The sequence below is a fragment of the Triturus cristatus genome, chromosome 9 (genome assembly GCF_964204655.1).
Source record: "Triturus cristatus chromosome 9, aTriCri1.1, whole genome shotgun sequence".
NCBI classification, from domain to species: Eukaryota; Metazoa; Chordata; class Amphibia; order Caudata; family Salamandridae; genus Triturus; species Triturus cristatus.
In genome coordinates this window covers 1,027,833,676-1,027,857,167 of record NC_140592.1, presented here as the reverse complement: position 1 = coordinate 1,027,857,167, position 23,492 = coordinate 1,027,833,676, and the positions used below count along the sequence as shown (strand labels likewise).

The window sequence follows — 23,492 nt, the reverse complement described above, 5'->3', positions numbered from 1 at the left end:
CACACAAGTGAGGTATCATTTTACTCAGGACACTAAGGAGAACGCCTTGGGGTAGGACATTTGTGCCTTCACGGTGATTCCACCCATAATTAGGAAAATGTGTTTTTTTTCAGCTAAATTTGAGGTTTGCAGGGGATTCTGGGTAGGCCCCCCCCCCCCCCCCAAAACCAGGTAGTTTTGTTAAAGGTAATTTTGAAGTCTCCACGGTACAATTTGGGCCATTTCCTGTTGCAGCCACTACGCTTACCCACACAAGTGAGGTACAATTTTTATCAGGAGAGCTGGGGGAACGCTGGGTGGTAGGAAATTTGTGTCAGCCCGGTGATCCTACAACTTTCCCACACAGAAATGTGAGAAAAAAATTGAGGTTTACAGGGGATTCTGGGTAGGGAAATGTTGGGGGACCCACGCAAGCCATACCTTACTGGACTCCCCCGGGTGTCTAGTTTTCAGAAATGTGTGGGTTTGGTAGGTTTCCCTAGATGGCCACCGAGCCCGGGGCCAAAAACTCATGGGACCCCCGTTGCAAAACAAGGTTGTTTTGTGATAGGTAATTTTGATGTCGCCTCAATAGGTTTTGGGCCCTTGCCTGTCGCGGGTACTTCACCCACCCACACAAGTGAGGTACCATTTTTCTCTGAAGACTTTGGGGGACGCGGGGTGGGTGGAATTTTGTGGATCCACACAAATTCCAGAACTTTCGAACACAAAAATGTGAGGAAAATGTGCTTTTTAAAATGAATTTTTAGGTTTGCAGGAGATTCTGGGTAACAGAACCTGGTGAGAGCCAGACAAGTCACCCCATCCTGGATTCCCCTGGATGTCTAGTTTTAAAAAATGTATAGGTTTGCTAGGTTTCCCTAGGTGCTAGCAGAGTTAGGGTTCAAAATCTACAGCTAGGCAGTTTGCAAAAAAAGGGGCAGTTTTCACTGTGAAAATGTGGTGTGTCCACGTTGCGTTGTGGGCCGTTTCTGTCGCGGGCACTAGGCCTACCCACACAAGTGAGGTATCATGTTTGTCAGAAGACTTTGGGGAATGCGGGGTGGGTGGAATATTGTGGATCCACGCAGATTCCAGAACTTTTCACCACTGAAATGTGAGGAAAATGTGTTTTTTTGGACAAATTTTGAGGTTTGCAAGGGATTCTGGGTAACAGAACCTGTTGAGAGCCAAACAAATCACCCCATCCTGGATTCCCCTGGGTGTCTAGTTTTCAAAAATGTATAGGTTTGCTAGGTTTCCCTATGTGCCAGCTGTGCTATGGCCCAAAATCCACAGGTAGGCACATTGTTAAAAAATTTCTGTGCCTAGTGGGCTTTCTGCCGCCCTGTGTTGTAATGGGAGGGGGGTGGTTTGCCCCGATATGCCACCAAGAGGGGCCGAAAGACTGTGGCTATTTATTGTGGGGGTGGGGGCATTGGTATGCCCATTCTGGGCAGCCCCCACCCCGTGCATAAAAAAGCCAGCGTAATCTCTGCCGCCTAGTGGGCTTTCTGCCCCCCCGGGGGGCAGATCAGGGGCCACTGCCCCCATCTGGCCCCCCGGGGAGGCAGAAAGACAGGAATTTCTCTTCGGGGGTGTGGGGATATTGTCATGCCCATTTTGGGCAGCCTCCACCCCTACATGAATAGAAAAAAAAATCCCTAGTGTCAAGTGGGCTCTCTGGCCCCCCCCCCCCGGGTGGCAGAAAGGCTGTAATGGTGGCGGTGGGGAGGGGGCTTTGGCGTGCCCGTTTCAGTCAGCCCCCACCCTAAAAACAAATGCGCAAAAAATAATTCCTGGCGTTTAATGGGCTTTCTGCCACTAAGGGGGGGGGCAGATTGGGGGCATCTGCCTCCCAGGGGAGGGCAGAAAGGCTGTAATGGTGGGGGGGGGGGGTATTGGCATGCCCAATTCAGACAGCCCCCACCCTAAAAACAAATGCGGGGGGGACAGATTGGAAGGCTCTATGAATGCCAGGGATGACAAACTCACCCACTGATGCCTAGCAGATCACAAGTGGTGTCTCCATCGGAAGGTGGTGCAAGGTTTCTTCCGAGAGTGGGGAGAGCTTTGGTTAGATTTGATCCCCACAGCCGAGAATGCGCAATGTCAGCAGGTCTGCATGCTGGAGTTTCCAAGGCAGCTCTCGCTGGGAGATGCTTTTTGTCTAGAGTGGAGCTCAGGCCTCCTGTACTGCTTTACCCTAATACCATTCCTGCTTAGAGTTCTCAAGAAGATCAGAAACGGCTGGCCTCAAGTCAGTCTTGTGACACCAGATTGGGCATGGAGAGTCTGGTATCCCGAACTGTTCATCGTGTCCATCATTCCACCGATCAGGCTGCCTGTCTAGGAGAATCTTCTGTTGCAGCAGCAGGGAAGGGTCCTGCACCCGAACCTGTCAATGTTCCAAATTCATGTGCAGAGATTGAGTGGTGACAGTTGACAACCTTTGACCTTCCCCCCCGAAGTCTGTAATGTCATTTTGGCAGGCAGGTGTCCCTCCACCATGACGGTGTATGTCTGACATTGGGGCAAGTTTGTGGCATGGTGTGCAGAAAAGGTGGTTACCCCCTTTTTGCTTCTCTTTCACAGGTTCTCTTCTTTATTTTTACCCTGGCCCAGCAGGGTTCTGCATTGGGTACATTGAAGGGTTATTTGTATGCCATATCAGCATTACTGCGGTTGACGTGCCTGCTTTCTCTTTTCAGGTCCCCTATTGTAAATTGGTTTCTGAAGGGTCTTCAATATATGTTTCCCCAGTCCCCTTCATTATGTTTAAGTGGGACCTCAACCTGGTTCTTACCTATCTGATGTGCGCTTCTTTCAAGCCGCTCCATGACTGTCGAATCAGATTACTTACCATAAAGACAGCCTTGCTTGTGCCAATAACATCTGCCAGGAGGGTTAGCGCATTATAGGCGCTATCTTAGCCCCCTTTTTATGTTACATTCTATTCGATCAAGCTGGACTCAAGCATCCTTGTTACCAAAGGTGATGACCCCATTCCATGTAGGCCAATCTATCACCCTGCTTACCTTTTACGCTCCACCTCAACCCTCTAAAGAAGAAGGACAACTTCACCGACTGGGCCCAAAAATAGCACCTTTCCAGGTGGACGACCAACTCTTCGTGGGGTATGTCGGTGCACAGAAAGGAAAGGCAGTGCACAATGGTTCGTGCTCTGTATCAAAATCTGGCCATTGGCCAAGAAGCACACTTCTGAGGGCATACATGCTCATGCCACTATAGCCAAGCCTTTGACCACTGTGTTAGCATGCAGAGTTCTGGTCCTGGACATCTGCCAAGCAGTAACGTGGTAGTCTCTGCACACGTTTAGCTAGCACTTCTGCCTTTCTGCCTTGACAGTTAGGTCTGTAGAGACAGGTACTTTGCATGTTCTGTCCTGCATGACGTTCTGGTGTAAATTTGTTTCGCAAACCCACCTACAGGGAGGAATTGCTTGGGTATCTATTCTAAGGTAAGGAATATGTGGGTAGAAGTCTCTATCAGAATAAAAGTTACTTACCTTCGGCAACGTCTTATCTGGAAGAGGCTCTACCTAGCTGCAGATTCCTTACGACCCATCCATCCTCCCCGCTCTGTGAACTGCTTTTTAGATTCTGGGCTGTTCCATTTTCAGGGCTCCACCTTCACCCACCAGTGGTCAGTTCTCTTTATGGCTTTGCGCTTCTGATGTGGAAAGTCTCCAAAAGAAACTGATGTCTGTGCGCTGGAGTGGCACAAAACCACACCTTGTGTTTTTTAAATATTTGCACCCCTTACACTTCTCACTGGGTGATTGGCTACAGCTAGCCTTATTAACAACAGCGACTGATACTGCCCAATTAATATCTCTTTCTGCCATGAGAAAGCCCAGGTCTAATTGACCACTGTGGGCGAAACATGTGTCGGCTAGTGCAGCTCCAGTAATACGCTGTTAAGGATATTCTGACAAACAAGGATGTTATCATTGTAGCGAACTCCACTAAGTATTCACAAAAGAAGCACAAAAAATAACAATGAAAAATTGTTCTTCAACAAGGAACTGAGATCTCCTCGTGTTTATCTAAATACAATAAGAGAAGGAGGGGGACACACTCAAAACCATTCCCCACAGTTACAATTTTGAGGCTGGAGAGGTCCAGTGGCTCGAGCGAACCCCCTTCAAACTAACCTACACCTAGATTGGGCAATACCATGCGGGACTGGGATCCCTGGACCTTACAAACTGGTGTTGACCTGTCCTCCCTCGAGTGTCATCAGGCCCCTCTGGCTCGGGAGGGGCCTCTGCTGTTCTTCCGGCAGCAGGTTTGCCCTTGGCGCCATTTGGTCCCCTTTGATGGATCTGGAGCGGCTCTGGGCGTACCACCTTGACCTTCCCTGATGCCCACTCTCTAATGCCCATGCCCCCATCGTCCACCGGTGGCATCATCCCCATCCCCTACTCCAATACAGACCTGGACATCTCCCCAGCCACTGGCATGGTCTCTCTCCCTACTGTGGCTACAGAGGAGGGTGCCTCATTTGCAATGGTGGTGAGGGGGGCGGATGAGGTCCTAGACCTTCAACTGTACTCTGTGGCTGTCAAGACGAACATCCTGACGGAGGTGCTTCACCGGGTAATCCCCCAATCTGAACCGCTTGTCCCTTTTAATAAGGCCCTCACAGGCATCCTACTTAGAACCTGGTTGAAGCCCTGCACAGGGATCCCACGCCCAGCCGCAGGGGACTCCAGTTTACTAATCTAGCACCCCACCCCAAAAAAGTTTAACTTCCAAAGTATATGCTGGCTCATTCCCTACCATTCCATGGGATAAGGGATCCAGATGGCCTTTGGGAAAAGGATGTATTCTTCTGCCAGCCTGGCACTATTGTCTGTGAACATTGCGTGCCTTTTGGGCCGATACTCCAATACATTCTGGGACTTGGTTGCGCAGGTGCTGCCTATGGCCCTGGAGGAGGCCCGAGCCATACTCTGTCAAGCCATTGCTGACGGGAGAGTTGCTGCCAAGTTCACCATTCGATGTAGGCTGGAGACGACCGACTCACTGGACAGAGCGATTTCTTCATCGGTGGCCCTTCGGCACCATGCCTAGTTAAGAACCACTGACTTTTTGGGGGATGTCCAGGCCTCACTCATGGACATGCCCTTCGATGGCTCCCATCTGTTCGGAGACAAGACGGACTAAGTGCTAGAGTGCTTCAAGGAAATCAGGGATACGGCCAGGTTTTTGCTCTTTTCTATGGTCCCTTGGCAACCCTAGTCTGCCTTTCGCTCCTTTCGTGGCTACGAAAGAGACTATGAGCCACGTCTCTACCTGATCGTGCCCCCCCATCACAGCCCACAGGCTTCCCAGCCCTTGCGTGGCTGAGGACACGGTACCAACAGACCTCGTGGGTCAGGAAGCCAGAGGTCGGGCCAGTCCACCACCCCCGGATTCCCAAGCCCCTTTAGTGTGCCCTCCGACCATCATTGGCATCCAGTGGGAGGCAGCATACACCATCCAATGCACCACTGGAGATAGATAATATCTGACCGCTGGGTTCTCCAGACTGTTCAAAAGAGTTACCACATCCCCTTTGTGACTACCCCTCCACCCATGCCACCTAAATGAAACAGGATGACAGAGGACCACATATCCTTACTATTCCAGGAAGTGGCAGCTCTCTTGGCCAAGAGAGCCTAAGAGAATGTACCGGCATCAGAAGTAGGACGTGGTTGTTATTTTCTCTACTTTCTGTTGCCCAAATAGGATGGATGCCTTCATCCTATCCTAGATCTATGCCCTCTCCATTTCTTCTTAAAGAAGGAAAAATTCAAAATACTCACACTCTAGTCCTGTCTGCCCTGGACCAGGGAGACTGGAGGTAGCTTAGGACTTGCAGGACACATATTTCCACATCCTTGTCCTGTCTGCGTTTCCTGCGGTTCAGGGTGGGCCATGAGCATTTACAGTTTGCATTGCTCTCCTTTTGCCTTTCCAGCTCCCCTCGGGTGTTCACCGAGTTGATGGCAGTGGTTGCAGCTCATCTGCGGGGATTGAGGGTGTCAGTTTTACCCTTTTTTAATGACTAGCTGTTGAAGACGGGCTTGTCCCAGGCAATCGTCTCCCACCTCCACACTAATGCAGACCTCCTGCACTCACTGGGGTTCACTTCAACAACCTGAAGTCACTCCTGACCCCCTTCTCAGTGTCTCTCTTTCATAAGAGCTGTTCTGGACACAGTGCAGGTTTGGGCTTATCCTCCTGAGCAGCGAATCCAGGATATCCAGCTATCATAAAAAATGTTTCAGCCTCTATTCTGGATTTTGGTGAGACTTACTCTGAGGCTTCTGGGCCTCATGGCCTCCTGCATCCTGCTAGTGGCTCATCCTCGTTGGCATATGCGGGCTCTGCAGTGGGACCTGAAGTTCCAATGGGGGCAGCAACAGAGAAATCTCTCCGACATGGTCCAGATCTCCAAGAGCACTGCAAAAGATCTGCAGTGGTGGCTGACGAACTACGATTGGGTCTGCGGTAGACCCCTCCACATTCCCAACCAGATCTCACTGTAGTGACAGATACGTCACTCCTAGGCTGGGATAGCCATTTGGTAGAGGTGGTTTAACATATGGAAGGCTCTATGAATGCCAGGGATGACAAACTCACCCACTGATGCCTAGCAGATCACAAGTGGTGTCTCCATCGGAAGGTGGTGCAAGGTTTCTTCCGAGAGTGGGGAGAGCTTTGGTTAGATTTGTTCCCCACAGCCGAGAATGCGCAATGTCAGCAGGTCTGCATGCTGGAGTTTCCAAGGCAGCTCTCGCTGGGAGATGCTTTTTGTCTAGAGTGGAGCTCAGGCCTCCTGTACTGCTTTACCCTAATACCATTCCTGCATAGAGTTCTCAAGAAGATCAGGAACGGCTGGCCTCAAGTCAGTCTTGTGACTCCAGATTGGGCATGGATAGTCTGGTATCCCGAACTGTTCAGCGTGTCCATCATTCCACCGATCAGGATGCCTGTCTAGGAGAATCTTTTGTTGCAGCAGCAGGGAAGGGTCCTGCACCCGAACCTGTCAATGTTCCAAATTCATGTGCAGAGATTGAGTGGCAACAGTTGACAACCTTTGACCTTCCCCACGAAGTCTGTAATGTCATTTTGGCAGGCAGGTGTCCTTCCACCAAGACAGTGTATGTCTGACATTGGGGCAAGTTTGTGGCATGGTGTGCAGAAAAAGTGGTTATCCCCTTTTTGCTTCTCTTTCACAGGTTCTCTTCTTTATTTTTACCCTGGCCCAGCAGGGTTTTGCATTGGGTACATTGAAGAGTTATTTGTATGCCATATCAGCATTACTGCGGTTGACGTGTCTCCTTTCTGTTTTCAGGTACCCTATTGTAAATTGTTTTCTGAAGGGTCTTCAGCATATGTTTCCCCAGTCCCCTTCATTATGTTTAAGTAGGACCTCAACCTGGTTCTTACCTATCTGATGCACGCTTCCTTCAAGCCGCTCCATGACTGTCGAATCAGATTACTTACCATAAAGATAGACTTGCTTGTGCCAATAACATCTGCCAGGAGGGTTAGCGCATTATAGGCGCTATCTTAGCCCCCTTTTTATGTTATATTCTATTCGGCCAAGCTGGACTCAAGCATCCTTGTTACCAAAGGTGATGACCCCATTCCATGTAGGCCAATCTATCACCCTGCTTACCTTTTACGCTCCACCTCAACCCTCTAAAGAAGAGGGGCAACTTCACCGGCTGGGCCCAAAAAGAGCACCTTTCCAGGTGGACGACCAACTCTTCGTGGCGTATGTCGGTGCACAGAAAGGAAAGGCAGTGCACGATGGTTCGTGCTCTGTATCAAAATCTGGCCATTGGCCAAGAAGCAACCTTCTGAGGGCATACATGCTCATGCTACCATAGCCAAGCCTTTGACCACTGTGTTAGCATGCAGAGTTCTGGTCCTGGACATCTGCCAAGCAGTAACGTGGTAGTCTCTGCACACGTTTACCTAGCACTTCTGCCTTTCTGCCTTGACAGTCAGGTCTGTAGAGACAGGTACTTTGCCTGTTCTGTCCTGCATGACGTTCTAGTGTAAATTTGTTTCGCAAACCCACCTCCAGGGAGGAATTGCTTGGGTATCTATTCTAAGGTAAGGAATATGTGGGTAGAAGTCTCTATCAGATTAAAAGTTACTTACCTTCGGCAACGTCTTATCTGGAAGAGACTCTATCTAGCTGCAGATTCCCTACTGACCCATCCATCCTCCCCGCTCAGCTTTTTAGATTCCGGGCTGTTCCACTTTCAGGGCCCCACCTTCACCCACCAGTGGTCAGTTCTCTTTATGGCTTTGCGCTTCTGACGTGGAAAGTCCCCAGAAGAAACTGACGTCTGTGCGCTGGAGTGTCGCCTATATAGGCAACGCGCACATCACTTTTGGCACACAAGTTGACGCGAATTGCATTAAAAGTTTCCAGATCTAGTTGGAAGCCTGGGGAATAATTCTAAGGTAAGGAATCTGCGGCTATTTAGAGTCTCTACCAGATAAGACGTTAACAGAGGTAAGTAACTTGTTTGTCAGTGCTGTGGCTTATACATCTCATTTTTTTTTTTTTTTTTTTTTTTTTTGAAACCGTTTATTGCAATCTCAAGAATATACAGGTATGGGCCTACAACCTTCCGGCCGGCCGCTAGAATGACAGGAGCATATGACATACATACAAAAACACTTGGCGTTGCAGAGGAGCAAAATCAGGAGGTATCAGCGTCGTGGGCCACATCACTCTGACCCCACAATACGGTTTCATTTTACACAAACAACACAAAAACCACACCCGCAAGGCAACCTGCAATCGACAGTAACAGCACGTGCTCCCCGAATGGGGGACCCCAGCCATCCACAGGAGTCTAAAGAGGGGAAGGGGAACAGATCGAGGACTGGGGGAATTCCGTGCTCGGGGCTAGGAAAGGAGTCAACTAAGGGGACGGGGCTGGTGAGGCCGCAGGCAGCAATGGTGGCGCGCAGATACCCCCGCGGTAGGCGTTCCAGGGGCCCCATACCTTCACCCATGCCCCAGGCTTACCCCTCGCCACATACACCACCTTTTCTCGGAACATGCACCAATCCATGTGTTCTTTCCAGGCCGACACCGCCGGGGGCCTCTGGGATCCCCACAGTTGAGCAATGTCACGCTTAGCTATCATATATCCCAGAGTCACCCATCGCGTCTGCGGAACCGAGTAGTCAGTTGGTTCCCACACATTCAGCAGGCATCTCCTCGCTTCAGGCAGCAGCGCGACATGCGTAACCACTCGCAGGACCTCATGCACACCACGCCAGAATCGCTCCACCTTCGGGCATTCCCACAAAATATGCAAAAAAGTCGCCAAAGCACCACACCCACGCTTACACAACCCATCCTCAGCATAGCCCATACGCAGAAGCCTTGGCCCCGTCATGTAAACCCGGTGGAGTATCTTAAGCTGGACGAAGCGAAGGCGAGCCGGTATGGCCACCTCCTTCGGAGAGGCCACCGCGGAAATCCAGTCTTCGTCGTCCAACTCCAGCCCGTCGGCAACCCAAGCCTCGCGGAGGCCAGTCAGCAGGCCCGAGCGGTCATTAATCAATTTTTTGTAAATAAGGGAGATCGTGCTGTCCGGAACGTGGCCATCCAGCACTCTATCCTCCAGGGGGGAAGACTCCGGGATGGAGGCGACGTCTGGGAAGACTGAGCCCAGCGCATGACGGACCTCCAAGTACCGAAAGTATTCACTGCCCTGCAGCTGAAACTCCGTCTGCAGCGTCTCGAATGTTTTAAATCCCCCTCTCGTCCAGAGGTCCCCCACTTTACTGATGCCGATCGTGTCCCACTTCTCGAAGCCCTTCGAGGTCCACAGGGAGCCCAATCTCTCAGACGCGTACAACGGTGATGCCCGGGTCAAACGGTCCTTCCACCCCATAGCTGCGTTAGCCGCGTGCCATACTCGTACCATGACACGCGTAGGTCCCGTCAGGCGGGGGCCGGGCGCGCTAGAGTAGAGCGCTCGATTATAATCGCCACCAGGCAGGAGCATCTTGTCCATTTCAAATGCCGGGTTTAAGGCGGGCCCGTAAAGGCCATGATTAATTGCAGCCAGCTGGGAGGCCCAGTAATACCGTTTAATATCCGGGAGGGCAATCCCCCCGTCGTACCATGGGAGCGTCAACTTCGCCAGGGCAATACGCGGCCTCCCGTCCCAGAACAGGCGGCGCTGTAGACTCTCCACCTCACGGAAGTAGCGCGCCGGGACTAAATCCATAGTATTCTGGAGAGCGTACAGGAAGCGTGGCAACGACATCATCTTAAACAATGCCGCCCGGCCGAGCGGCGAAAGCGGCAGGCGCCGCCAGCGCGCGACGTCCTCCTTCAAGCGCTGGAGGGGGGGAAGCAAATTCCGCTCGTAGCGGGCCTCCGGGTCCAGAGTAATGTAAACCCCCAGGTACCGAAACCCCTGTGAGGCAATCTGGATCGGACAGCCCCGCGGGAGGACGGGAGCCTCCCCGGAAAGCACATACACACATGATTTAGCCCAGTTGATGACAAGGCCTGAATTGCGGCCGAATGAGCGCAAAACATCAACCAGGACAATCAATGATTTACGCGGGGAGGCTAGGTACAAAAGGATATCGTCAGCGTATAGGGACACGCGGTCCTCATATTCGGGGGTCCAACGGAGACCACGGATGGAAGGGTGCCACCGCAGCCACTCCGCCAGGGGTTCCAAGGCCAGCGCGAACAGGAGCGGCGACAAGGGACAGCCCTGTCGTGTGCCCCGTCCCAGCTCGAATGGGACCGATACTCTTCCATTTACCACCACCTGCGCCAATGGGCCCGAATACAACAATTTGACCCAGCTGATGAACCCCGGGCCAAATCCAAACTTCGCCAGCATGGCCCAGATGTATGGCCACTCGAGCGTGTCAAACGCCATGGTGGCGTCTAAGGACGCCAATATGGCCGGCTCCCGCACAAACGGGACACGCGCGAGCACCCCGTGCAAGCGCCGCAGATTAAGGGCCGTGTTGCGATGGGGAATAAAGCCGGACTGGTCTTGGTGGACCAGGTCGCCCACCACGCCGACCAGCCGGTTGGCTAGCACCTTGGCGAGGATTTTGGGCTCCGCATTCAAGAGCGAGATAGGCCGGTAGGATGTAACCCGGTCTCGAGGTCTCCCCTCCTTGTGGATCACCACGATTGTAGCCAGACGTTGGTCCGGCGGGAGGGAGCCCAGCGAGTGGGCCGCCAGGAACATCGCACGGAGGTGGGGTGCCAGTACATCCGGTCGCAGCTTATACAACTCGATAGGGATGCCGTTCGGGCCCATGGCCTTGCCGGATGCGACCGAGCGTATGGCGAGGGCAATTTCGTCGGCGGTAGGAGCGGTATCTAACGACACCCTGTCCTCCACCGAAAGGGAAGGCAGCGCGATATCCCTAAGCAGGGCATGGGAATCATCCTCCGAGCAGGGAGAAACCGGGGAATACACCTCGCGAAAATAATCCGCGAAACAAGAGACGATGTCTTCTGGCTCGGTGACACGCACACCATCCATCCTCTCAATCAGCGGGACCACACGACTCGCTCTCTCCTTTTTATCCAACCATGCAAGCAGTTTACCAGCCTTATCACCCACATCATACAGTCGCCCCTGTTGCTCTCTATAGAGGCCCCTGGCCGCCTCCGTGACGAGGGCCCTGTAGGCCGCCTGCTTAAGTTGTAGGACATGTAGTGCAGCATCCGTCACCCCACCCCCTAGATCACCCTCCAATTCAGCGATTTCGGCCTCCACCCGGGTCACCTCCTCCTGCTCGCGCCTCCGGGCATGGGAAATAAAGGAGAGGGCCTCCCCTCTAAGAACTGTTTTGAAAGCTTCCCACAGGGAGATAGCCGAAGGGACGGACCCCACATTCTCATCGAAATACCGCTGCAAGGATTTAATCAAATCAGCGCGAATGGTGGGGTCGCGCAGGTACCAGGCATTGATTGGAGCTACTCTGCCCTCCCCCCTCGGGAAGACATCAACATGCAACAGGAGCGGGGAGTGATCTGAAATACCCCGCACCAAATGGCGCACCTCTCCTACCCTCCCAACATAGGCCGCAGGGACAAGGACATAATCAAGCCGTGAGAGGCTACCATGGGCACCCGAGTGGAAAGTGTACTGCAGCTGCGTGGGATGTTTTAAGCGCCAGCAGTCCACCAATCCCAGTGTATCTAAGAAGCCGGACAGCCACGCCTGCGCCCGGGGGAGGTCCCTAGGGGGGTGACGATCCACGGTCCCAGAAACCACCGCATTGAAGTCCCCCCCAACCACCAGAAGCCCCCCCGGAAGGTCAAGGAGGAGGCGCCCTAGGTCTGCAAAAGTCGTGGACTGTAACCCCGGTGGGACGTACACTGATACAAAGACAACTACTTTACCCTCCATTCTCCCCACTAAGACAGTGTAGCGTCCCCTCTCATCATGGCGCACCTCGTCTATTTCCAACGGGAGCGAGTTCTTCACCATGATGCCCACCCCCCGTGAGCCCGACGTGAAGCCCGAGTGGGCCACCAAACGATAGCCACGCCGATTCATGGCACAAAAGGAATTACCAATAAGGTGTGTCTCCTGCAGAAAGACCACATCTGGCGAGAGTCGTTTCAAATACTGCAGGACCACACCTCGCTTAATCCTATCCCCCAGTCCGTTAACATTCCAGGACAATAAAGTCAGGTCCCTACCCCCCATCACATACAGAAGCCATCATTCGTCCCCCCGAGAGCACCTTAAAAACACAAATACAATAAAGGGTTTGCCTTGCGGTAAAAACAAACAACACCCCACCCCAACCCACCCATCCCAACAGAACTCCCCCCTCCCTGCACCCCTGCATGAGCCCAAATAGCCCCCCCAAAGTGCAGTGTGCCTGTCGCCCCATGAATGATTAAACTAACTAGTCCCCCAGAGGAGGAGGGAGAGCCCCCAAGAGACCCCGTACCACCTCCACAGGAGGGAGACTTAACGAACAGTCAAAAATGACGACAATGTTGTCCAGAGCAAGGCCTACTATTAGTCCCTCAGTCCTGATCCGGTGAGCCCTCCCCTCCAACCGCGCCCCCCCCACCCCCCCCGGCCCCGATCCCCGGGCAAGGAGTCCAACCAGTCCCCGGCTGCCTCGGGACGATCAAAAAAGTGCGTGCGGCCATCCACCTCCACCCGCAACTTAGCTGGAAAAAGCATCGCATACTTGAGGTTCAGGTCCCGTAGACGACGTTTGACTCCGAGAAAGCTCAGTCTCTGCTTCTGGACCGCTGGGGTGAAATCAGGATAGAAGTTCACATCCATATTGTCAAGTCTGACCGGTCCTTGTTGCCTAGAAGTCTGAAGGATAGCGTCTCTGTCCCGAAAGTTGAAAATCCGGGCAATGAGAGGCCGCGGAGGGGCTCCGGCCTTAGGTCTTCCTCCGGGAACCCTGTGGGCACGTTCCACCGCAAAGAATTTACTCAGCCCCCGGGGCTGGAGATGGGTGAGAATCAGATCCTCCACAAACAGGTCCGCCGCCGCCTCCTCACGTCCCTCCGGCACCCCGACAATGCGGACATTGTTCCTCCGGGCCCGACCCTCGGAATCCTCCAGTCGACGATCCATCAGGGCGCTCGCCTGGCCGAGCCGGCGCACCTCCTTTTGGAGGGCCGCCACGTCCGCCGTAAGGCCCGAAGTGGTGTGGGCCAAAGAATCGACCCGGTCATTGGTCTTGGATAAATCGGCCCTCACCAGGCCAACATCCACGTGGACCGAGTCAATCTTTTGCGCCAGTGTGTCAAAGCGCTGGTCCACCAAGGCCTTCATCTCGGCGATAGCGCCCATAACATCTCGCAGGGTCAGATCCGCGGGCAGCGTAGGAGCATCAGTCGGGCCCTCAGGGGACCGATGCGGCACCTCGGGAGATCCCTTCTGGAGGGTGTAGCGGTCCATGCTGTTGGACTGATGGGCCGCGCCACGGCGGGTCGATTTCACCTTTGCCCGGTCACCATCTTGCTTTGTGGACATGGTTTCAGTCCCCAAATCGTGCCAATCACCTCGGAAAAGGCCGACAAACCAGTTCACGGGCTCCGGGGGGGGGCCACCACAGGTCCGCAGGACGGATCACAGCCGGCGGGCCAGCAGGGCACCCCAACGAGGCCACACCACCGCACACCGCCCCGCAACCCAACCTCGCCCGAGCAGCAAGGAGGGTGCAAAAGCGAAAGTGAAAGTGCGGGGTACGCGAGTCGCCCAGCCCTGCCCGCCGCTGTTGATCACTTTGTCTCTGGATCGCCCCGCAACTCCAATCCGGGGGGCCGGCGTGGAGAAGGCCGCAAACCTCAATCGGTGCTCCCGCCGGTGTCCGAGGTCCAATTTGGAAACGGAAAACGGGTGACACCTCAGCTCGGGCTCACCAACACAGTCCCCTCATCTAGGACAGGATATTTTCAGGATTTATGTAGGAGGTCACGGAGGTCCTCGGGAGCCTCGCACCTACGCGGCCATCTTGGTTGCGCGCTAGGCTCCTCCTCCTATACATCTCTTTTTGCTGCCCATGGAATTGTCATAGCCTTGCATTACATCGCTGTTCCTAGTTTAGACTCATGGGGCTCAAAACTGAAGCGCAATACAGGATTTTGAACCTCCCTCTCTCAGGGAATACTATATTTGGGTCATATGCCAATGACTAAATGAGTCGAATAAAGGGGGCATTGTACGCCTTGTGGGCAGTTGGTTAGGAGAAATGATAGGATTCGAGACAACATTCTAGCAAACCATTTGAGCATAGATATTATCCTCAGAGGTTTCAAACCCCTCAAAGCCTCAAGGTCAACAACAGCAACACAAGAGGCATTACCAACAGAGAAGTGAATCCAGACGCAGAAGAGGTCACAAACATTCTGCCACAGCCACTAAATCTATAACTGGTGGCAAACAATGAGTTCTCATTTTCCCCTCTCTCATTACCCTCTCTTGTAGCTGGGAATCTAATTTTCCCTGTAAGAGTGGAAAGCCAAACCCAGTGGCAAATGGGTTCTGAATATCGTGCAACAAGGGTACTGTCTCAGGTTCAAATACCCTCCACCAGCAATTCGAGCAAATAAGTTATCCCTTTTACACTGGGAACACATCCAGCAAGAATTCTTTACCTCAGTGATACTCAAAGTACGGCCCTAGGGTCGCATTCGTCCCTACTGACCTTTACAAGCGCCCTCCCGGTCAAGAGCAGCATTGGGCTAATGTTTACGTGACTCAGCACTAACGTAAACATTTTTAAATAAACCGGCAAGCGTTAATTGAAATGATAGAAAGGAAGTAATTAGGGTGTCCTAAACCACTTAACGTTCGGAACACCATAATTTATAACAACATCTTGCAGTAAAAGTATGATAAAGTCTGTTAATAATTCATTAACATGCAGAATCGTTTCACTGTAGTCATCAGATAATCAGTACATTGAAAAGTATTTTTTTAAAGTGATAGTTTTCAAACATAAATGGAGAAACGTTCATTTGTCCCTAAACCCTGATAACAATGCCAATAGTGTACGAAGAGGCAAATCAGTTGTCGTGTGCACCTTTCGGGGGCAGGGGATTTTACTATACATGAAAAACATATAGTTTATTAAATCAAAGACTCCAGAAGACTTTGTACAGCACACATTCCAAAGTCATGTATTTCTAGGTCCTTATGTGCTAATCAAGAAAAAGAAGGGAAAGAGAAATAAAATAATTACCCATTATCACACAGTTTAGTTAAGCGGAGATGCCGAGATGAATCCAAAATTTTGGGTTTCACATTGTGCAACACCTCTAGAGGTATGTATATCTCTAGCTTCCCTTGCACCCACCGTACCACAAACCCCTCCCAAAACCAAGACCGCCAACTTGCTGGTATCAATTCGGCCCTCGGTCACATCACAGAATAAAATTGTAGCCCCTGGGAAAATGTTTGTGAGTACCCATGCTCTACCCTATTGAGAAAACAGGCTGTATGGAGAAGATCCCTACTCCTCACAAAGGAACAGGAATTTACTCCTGTTATTTACCCTCAAGTCCATCAGGTGGATTAGCTATGCTCTGTAGACCTTCAAGATGCCTATTTTAATATAGCTGAAAAATATTTAAAATGGTAGTTGTTGTAGCACATATCAGGAAGTTGAAGATTTCCCTCTACCCCTATATAGACAATTGTCTGAGCAAGACACGAGCATTTCAGCTAGGGTGTCATCGTTGCCAGGTGGCGGTTATCACCCCCTACCGATAGGGCCTGCATGTTAACTAGAACAAATACATTTCCACCCGAGTATGATCCCGTTATTACCTGGGAGCAGTTCTGGATACTGTAGATACAAAAGTCATTCCTTCGGAATAGAGAAAGATGGCTATCTATCATCTATCCTTCAGAAATATCGCAATCTGCTGATAACAGGTCACAAAGAGTGAGATCAAGATCTTGACTTCTAGGTTCAAGGGCATCCTGCAACTTCCTAGTTCCAAATGCACTCCTGAATATGAGCCCTCTGCAATGATGTATGGAGGACTAGTAGGGCCAGTTCTCAATCAAATGGGAAGACAAAGTAACCCTATCAACTCACTTATAATGGCTGTTCAGTTGATGGCGTCTTCCACAAAATCTGTTCAAGGAAAGGAGTTTTCATCAAGACATTGTCAACACAGACAATAATAACAGATGCCTCAATATTAGGTTGGGGTGCTCACATGGATCATCCTCAGTTTCAAGTCACTTAGTCTCTGAAGGAACAGACATACCACGTCAACTTCCTAGACTTGAGAGTGGTGCTTCTAGCCCTTAAGGCTTTTCTTCTATGATTCAAGAAGATTTCAAGCCTTTTCCAGTCCAACAATACAAAAACCATCCATTATTTGAATGAGCAGGGAGGGACGAGGTCCAGTGTCTTGTCCCTGGAGGCTTAAACAATCTGGAGATGGCAAGTGTCCAGAAATCTCAGGATTGCAGCTGTTCATCTGCCAGGCATTCAGAATGTTCAAGTAGACTGGGTCCTGTTTTGCAATGCATCTTTCTAATTGGGGTTTCCCTCAAGTAAACCTCATCGTAAATGAAAAAGATAAGAAATGCCCATACTTTGCCTCAATATTATACCAACCAGGCATGTTGAGGAATGCTCTGGAGGACCAATTGGTCAGACAAACTTCTCTCTCACCAATCCCTGTCACCAACAGTGATCATCAAACTGACTCACTTGAAGGCCTCCACTAGTTTGGAGACCAAATTCTGCATCTCCACCTATAATCCTTGAACTTGGCAGCCTGGCTCCCTAACTCATATAATACGGCCACATGCATCTTCCTCAAGAGTGCATGAACGTAGGGAGCTAGAAAACTATCTACAAGAGCTTCCTGCAGAATTAAATGGGAAATATTCTTCTTCTGGTGCGCTCCGAATAATTTCGAACCTATCACCCTCCAAGAAAAGGCAGTACTTTCATATCTACTTAATTTTGCTAAGGCAAGGCTGCAATTTTCCTCTACTAAAGTCCACCTTGCAGCAATCGCTACCTACAGAAATGTCTTTCACAAATTTCTTTTTTTTAAATTCCTGGATGCTTTTGGGAAGGCATTGAGAAGGATTTTCCTCCCACCCGGAGACCTTGTTCTCCAACCTAATTAAATATTGTGCTTTCATGTCTCATGGGCTCTCCCTTTGAGCCTATTCATAAGGCTTCCTTACAAAATCTTTCCTCAAAAGCATCTCTCCTAATCGCAATAACCTCTGGTAGCAGGTTTACTATATAAGCTGTATGTTTCTTCAAACCTTACACTATCTTACACAGTAATAGAGTAGTAGTGAGAACCCACCCCAACTTCCTCCCTAGGTGGTCTGGTATTTTCATGTTAAATCATTACATTTTGTTAGAATCCTTCGTCTGTAGTGGAGAAGTCTTTCTACATACTTGATGTGAGAAGGGTATTGATGTTCTGTCTAAACAAAACTATAGACTGTTGAAAGACCAAACAGTTGTTTGTCAACTAAGGTCCATTATGGACTGTGTTTTCCATATTTAATTTTTTCCCCCTAAGTTGATAGTGTCTTTCATCCTCCTGTGCTATCAGAAAGCTTTACCAGGTGAACCAAAGGCCCATTCAACCAGAAGGTAAAGTGGCTACTGAGACATTACTGTATAATATTCCAATCTCTGAGATTTGCAAAGCAGTGTTCCCACCTTTAAAAGACATTATTGCCTTGAATCATATTCTAGAGTAGATGCCTAAGTAGGGCAAGCCTCTTTAAAAAATCCTTTTGCTTAGTTCTATTTATTATATCTCTTCCTTCACAGTTTAGGGGATAAGTTAATCATTCTAATAATTGCATATGATTATCACTAGAGATCCACTGATGGAGAAAGGATGGTTTCTTACCTGTAATCCTAGTTCTCCTTCTGGGGAATCTCTATTAAAATCTTAAGCAACTCTCCCTCCTCCCTGATAAAAGTCGATCTATACTCAACTGCTATTTGAAGCGTCATGAGGAACTGAGGTAACTGCCACCTACAGGGCATGATGGGACACTGGAGGTCTAGATGCCCTTCAAGGCTAAGAGTCTTTTTCTCACTCTTACATAGCTGCAGTCTGTAGGAGTGTATTGCTCTATCCTTCCCCTTCATTCACTTTAAAATAAAAAGGAGTTGTGAAGGATGTTCTTCATTTTAGTGTGTTTCAAGGCATTCTCTATTTTTCCTATCTGTTTAAGTAAATCGACTGAATTGTCACATATATTTTCTGACCTTTCCAAAGTAATACGAAGATCTTACACAAAATGTGACATTTCCGGATCCCTGCAATTGGGCGGGACTATTCAGTTTTACAGGTAAGAACTATTCCTTCATCAGCTACCTTTTGACTCATATGTTTCCCAACACCAAGAGACTACTGCAAAGTGATAGTTGTGCATTAAAAAAACACATAATTAATAAATAAATGTGCATTACTGTCAACATAATGCAAACTGCACTTCCTACAGCCAACACCTGTGCATGCGTCAACTTCTGCAGATCTGCCTAATCTGGCGTTGAGCATAGACAATCCAAACATTCTTCTGCACCACCTCTAAGTGCTCCAGAAAGATTGCCCATACAGAAGACCCTGAGGTCTGAGCTGACTCCTGTGTTTGTCTCCCCCTCTCATACCAATTTTCCCATTTTACCCTGGGGTAGTTTCACAGGTCAATGTAGCCATTTCCAGGTTAGTGTCCATCTCACAGTATGGAGGATTGATGAATTAGCATCTGAGTCCTTGCCTCAAATCCAGAATGTTCCAAGAGCCCTGATAACAATGAGCTCAGGATCAGTTTAACAAGATTTATAGCCTACACTAGCAGAGGTTGTCAAGAGGGAAAACATTATGGAGTGGTTATCTAAGGCCCTATTTACAATTCTAAGGAGAATAATTGAGCTTGCCTGGATCAGAATGGGCCTCGCTATAAAAAATATAGTTTCGAACACAAGCTTGCCAGTCTGCTCATATCATCAATTTAGGCCCCTCAGCGCTTCCTATATGCATGAGGTTTGGGCTCACACTGGGTGGCTGTTCATCTGCAACCACTATAAAAATGCCTCAAAAGGAAGAAAATTCCTGTCATGAAATCAAAATAAAAGCCTCCTTTTCCCAAAAGACTTAAAGTATGATCTAGTTTCAAAGGTTTGTTTTGTCAAGGTTTCTAGAAGGGAAAAGGCCCAAAAGACTGAGCACAGTGCTCCAAGATCCTCCTTTCCAGGAACCAGAAAAAAGAATGGAGCGAACAGCCCCTGACAGAGCACAATGCATGACTGGTGAAGTGTGCTTTAGGAAAGGAGGAGTGTCTGTTTTCCAGTATTTGGGGTTAGCAGCATCTCTATCTCCACATGGCCCTGGTTTCCTTTCTTCTTTTTCCTTTTGAAACGTTTCTGAAAGAGCTTTCACTATTCTTATAAGTGACTTTCCTGACTTGTAACTGGCTGCTTAGAAACAGCCAATATAATTTACTGCTAGGGTGCCAAAGGTGTATATATCTATATCTATGTCTATGTCTATCTTTCAATCTAGTGAATTAATGAGGTTAGCGCACACCTATTCAGAATAAACTCATATAACAGTGAAAACCAGAGTTAAACTCGTATGCATGCCAGCCAGACAGAGGTTCATAATTTTGAAGTTTTTGTCATTGACCACAACAACTGTGTTTGAAATTACCATATGCGTAAGCATAATGAGCCAAATCAATTTTTGAGATTCTTTGTCTATTGAGTATTTTCTGTCTTGATTATATGAGGAATTGTTTCACACGCTATGCATCCAGAAATCGAGTGAAGAGTCACTCACATATTTCGTTCTATCTTTCAATCTACACACAAACAACTAACATATAAAGCACATAAAATCACAGAAATTCTCCAGCTATAGTTTACTGAACTATCTATAACTTACGACCCCATCATGCCCTGCTTTATGACCTCACATTTTCATTACTCTAGGCATGTTAAATGACATAATTGATGACATCACTATCAGTTCTGCGGTACTTCATGGGAGGACCATGCTGAGTCTCATGGGAGTACTGATGTACCCTTGGCATGAATTTTATTTTTCATGGTCTCTGAGAAGATCCCTTTTGGGAACCCAATAGAAGTTCCAGGAAGTCAGTGTATCCCTACAATACTCCTTCATATGTTTTTTTCTTCAATCTTTAGGACACAGGGACTAAGTCCCGAATCGCAACAGCAACATTCCTGTTCAAGGTACAGACAGCCAGTTCGTTCTCCCAGTTCTCCAGAACCGAGATGATCAATGGGAAATAAATATCCCTCCGCAAATCGAATCGCTTTTTATAATTAACAGTATTGAGGGAGCCCCAGAGAACTCATTTGGGACCAACCGTCCAGATATATCTATTTTTTAACCCCTTTAAACTCACCTTGAGCACCTCTTTAAATGTGAAATTCATGAAAACGGCTAAACAGATTTACACTAAATCATGACAAGCATTCTTTCTGAGCAAAGTTCTAACTTTCTGCCAAATCTGGTGTCATTCCAGCTGTTTTTTCAGTGTCATGCCCATAATTTCCTATGGGAATTAACACGGGAAAAAGACATTTAGAAAGCCCCCGTTTTTCTCTTCCTCCATTTGGTGGTTTACCTGTGGTGGATGAACTTTTTCGGAAAATTTTGTGAAGCTTCAACTAAAGATTTCAAAGTTATCAGCAAACCAAAAAATGGTCTGCCTATCGAAACTCTGACCTTAATGTAACTACATAGTGGCGGCCGCCACTGTGTTTCAAATATATAAAACAGAGTTTGCAATAGTGACTCTGTAGCTATGGTTAGGTCAGAGTTTCCACTGAAAAGACAGTTTTTGGTTTGTTTTGGTGCTGTTTGATAAATCCGTTTGACAAATCTACATGAAGCTTTCCAACTAAAAGGATTTCTGGTTAGGTTTGGCATGTCAAGTTTTTTTCTGTCACTATTCTTATTTTAGCAACTTTCATGATTTGCAACTGGCTTCTTGAGTTCTGCAAATATAGCCTACTAATAGACTGCTAAAAATCTGATATTTTAATTTAAAATTGGCATTTCTATTGAAAAGATTTTCAGATATATCTATATCAATCAATCTACCTATCTATCTTGCTGACCCAGATAAAAAAAAAAAATCTCATTGGACTAGGGATCTTTTTCTCTAGTTGCCCTTTTCGGCTCCACAAACATTGACTTAGGTTTACAGATCCAAAGGCTTTTATTCCTTCCCACAATACAAAATATCCTGTTGCAGTCACCATTACATGACACAGGGCATGGTCACCAAGTCCAGAAATGTAATAAGAATGGCCTCTTTAAGGAACTGTATGGGTCTACCCTGACCCTCAGGCCTAGGTGGGTGGGCATCCAAAGTCCTACCTGCCAAGTTTAAAAATGTAAAAAAATAGTATGTTCCACTGAGTTTGCAAACTCCGCTCCTTGTTGGCAAAATTCCAACAGGTGATAGATCCTGACACCCTTGAACTCACTTTGAAGATTGCGGACTCTGAGCCAAGTTTGAAGACCATGAAACCTGTGGACCCATGTTGGGTCCCCTTTTGCAGTTTGTGGGCTTTTTCAGAGTTTGAGGTTTACCAATCTCATTGATCCCTGTTGGATCCACTGCTGTAGTTCATGGACTCGGAACATCTAGCAACAAGGGCAGGACTTCCTCTAAAGTCAGTGAACTTCTAAACTTCGCCATATAAGAGAGAGCAGAAGAGGAGATTCCAAGATCATAACATATTTCTCCAGAGGGAAATTTGATTTGAAGGAGTGTGTGGACCAGGAGAAGCACACCAAGGATTCTATTGTTTGAGAGCTCTTAACTCATGCCCCAGGAGAGAAACAACAGAATGCAAGGAGGGTCACCTGCAAGTTCTGTGCCCAGAAATTAAGCAGGAGCATGGGCATCTGTACTCCTGTAGTGCTTTTCTGCCCATGACACAGCTCCACAAGATAGAGTTTAAATAGGAGTAATTTAAGTTCCTGTGGGAACAGACAAAACAAACCCAACCACTTGAAAGATTGGATACAATAACACTGCTGGATGTTCCTGCATCATTTATATCTTAAATATTTTTGCCTTATATTACATGGAGTTCGGAAAACAGAATCCCAGAAGTGTCAACTAAAACGAGGGAGACCACTGCAAAATATTCCATCAACAAAAAAAGTAACAAATTTATAAGTGGACGTTTGCCACAGCATTTGCACTAAAAGTCAGTAAAACACGCAAACAAACTAAATACAAATACAAGAACAAAACCCCCAAATTAAAAGGATTCTTTTGTGAACGACTCATCTTTATTAATTTTGAGGCCCTAAAAGGCCAAAGGCCATGCGCTGCAGTTAAACTCTGTTGCGTATGACTAAAGGCCAGGCAAAGTTGGGGGTGACCGTGAACAGGGGTTGGGTGCAGGACCTTGCTGAAGGTGGGCCTCAACCTGCCATGGGTGGCCAACTTCCACTGCCCTCAACCAACCACCACTGTGCATAGCTGATAGCCAACCCCACTGTGACCAGTCGAAAGCTGTGTGCAGTGCTGGTTGGCTGACGATGGCAGGTTGAGCCCCACCATGTGGCTAATCCTCACTGTGTATGGTCTAAGGTTGTGTTTAGAGAGGAACGACCAACCGTGCATGTTGAAATGGAGTATATCATCAACACACCCAGAATTTCACACAAAAAAACATAGTTAAAGTAAAGTTATGGTTGAATTAGTTATTAGACCTTCAAGTATATTTTAAAAAAACTCAGAAATGTACTTTCAAAAGTTGCAAAAATAAAATTTTTATTGAAATCAAAACCAATACACCACTGGAGATCCGCAAAGCATAACTTGAACAACAGGCATGCAAACAATAACTCTCACGCCAAATGCAATGCTTATGATCCCACGAAATTCATACCAAAAAGTAACAAAACCTCAAAGCACATCATTGAATAAC

The 23,492-nt window shown here is 48.5% G+C and overlaps 1 protein-coding gene across 1 annotated transcript in view; it reads left to right on the top strand.

Moving 5' to 3' along the window:
* Positions 1–23,492, top strand: part of LTBP2 (latent transforming growth factor beta binding protein 2) — a 1,878,832-nt gene that overhangs the window by 689,462 nt on the left and 1,165,878 nt on the right. The window lies entirely within an intron of this gene.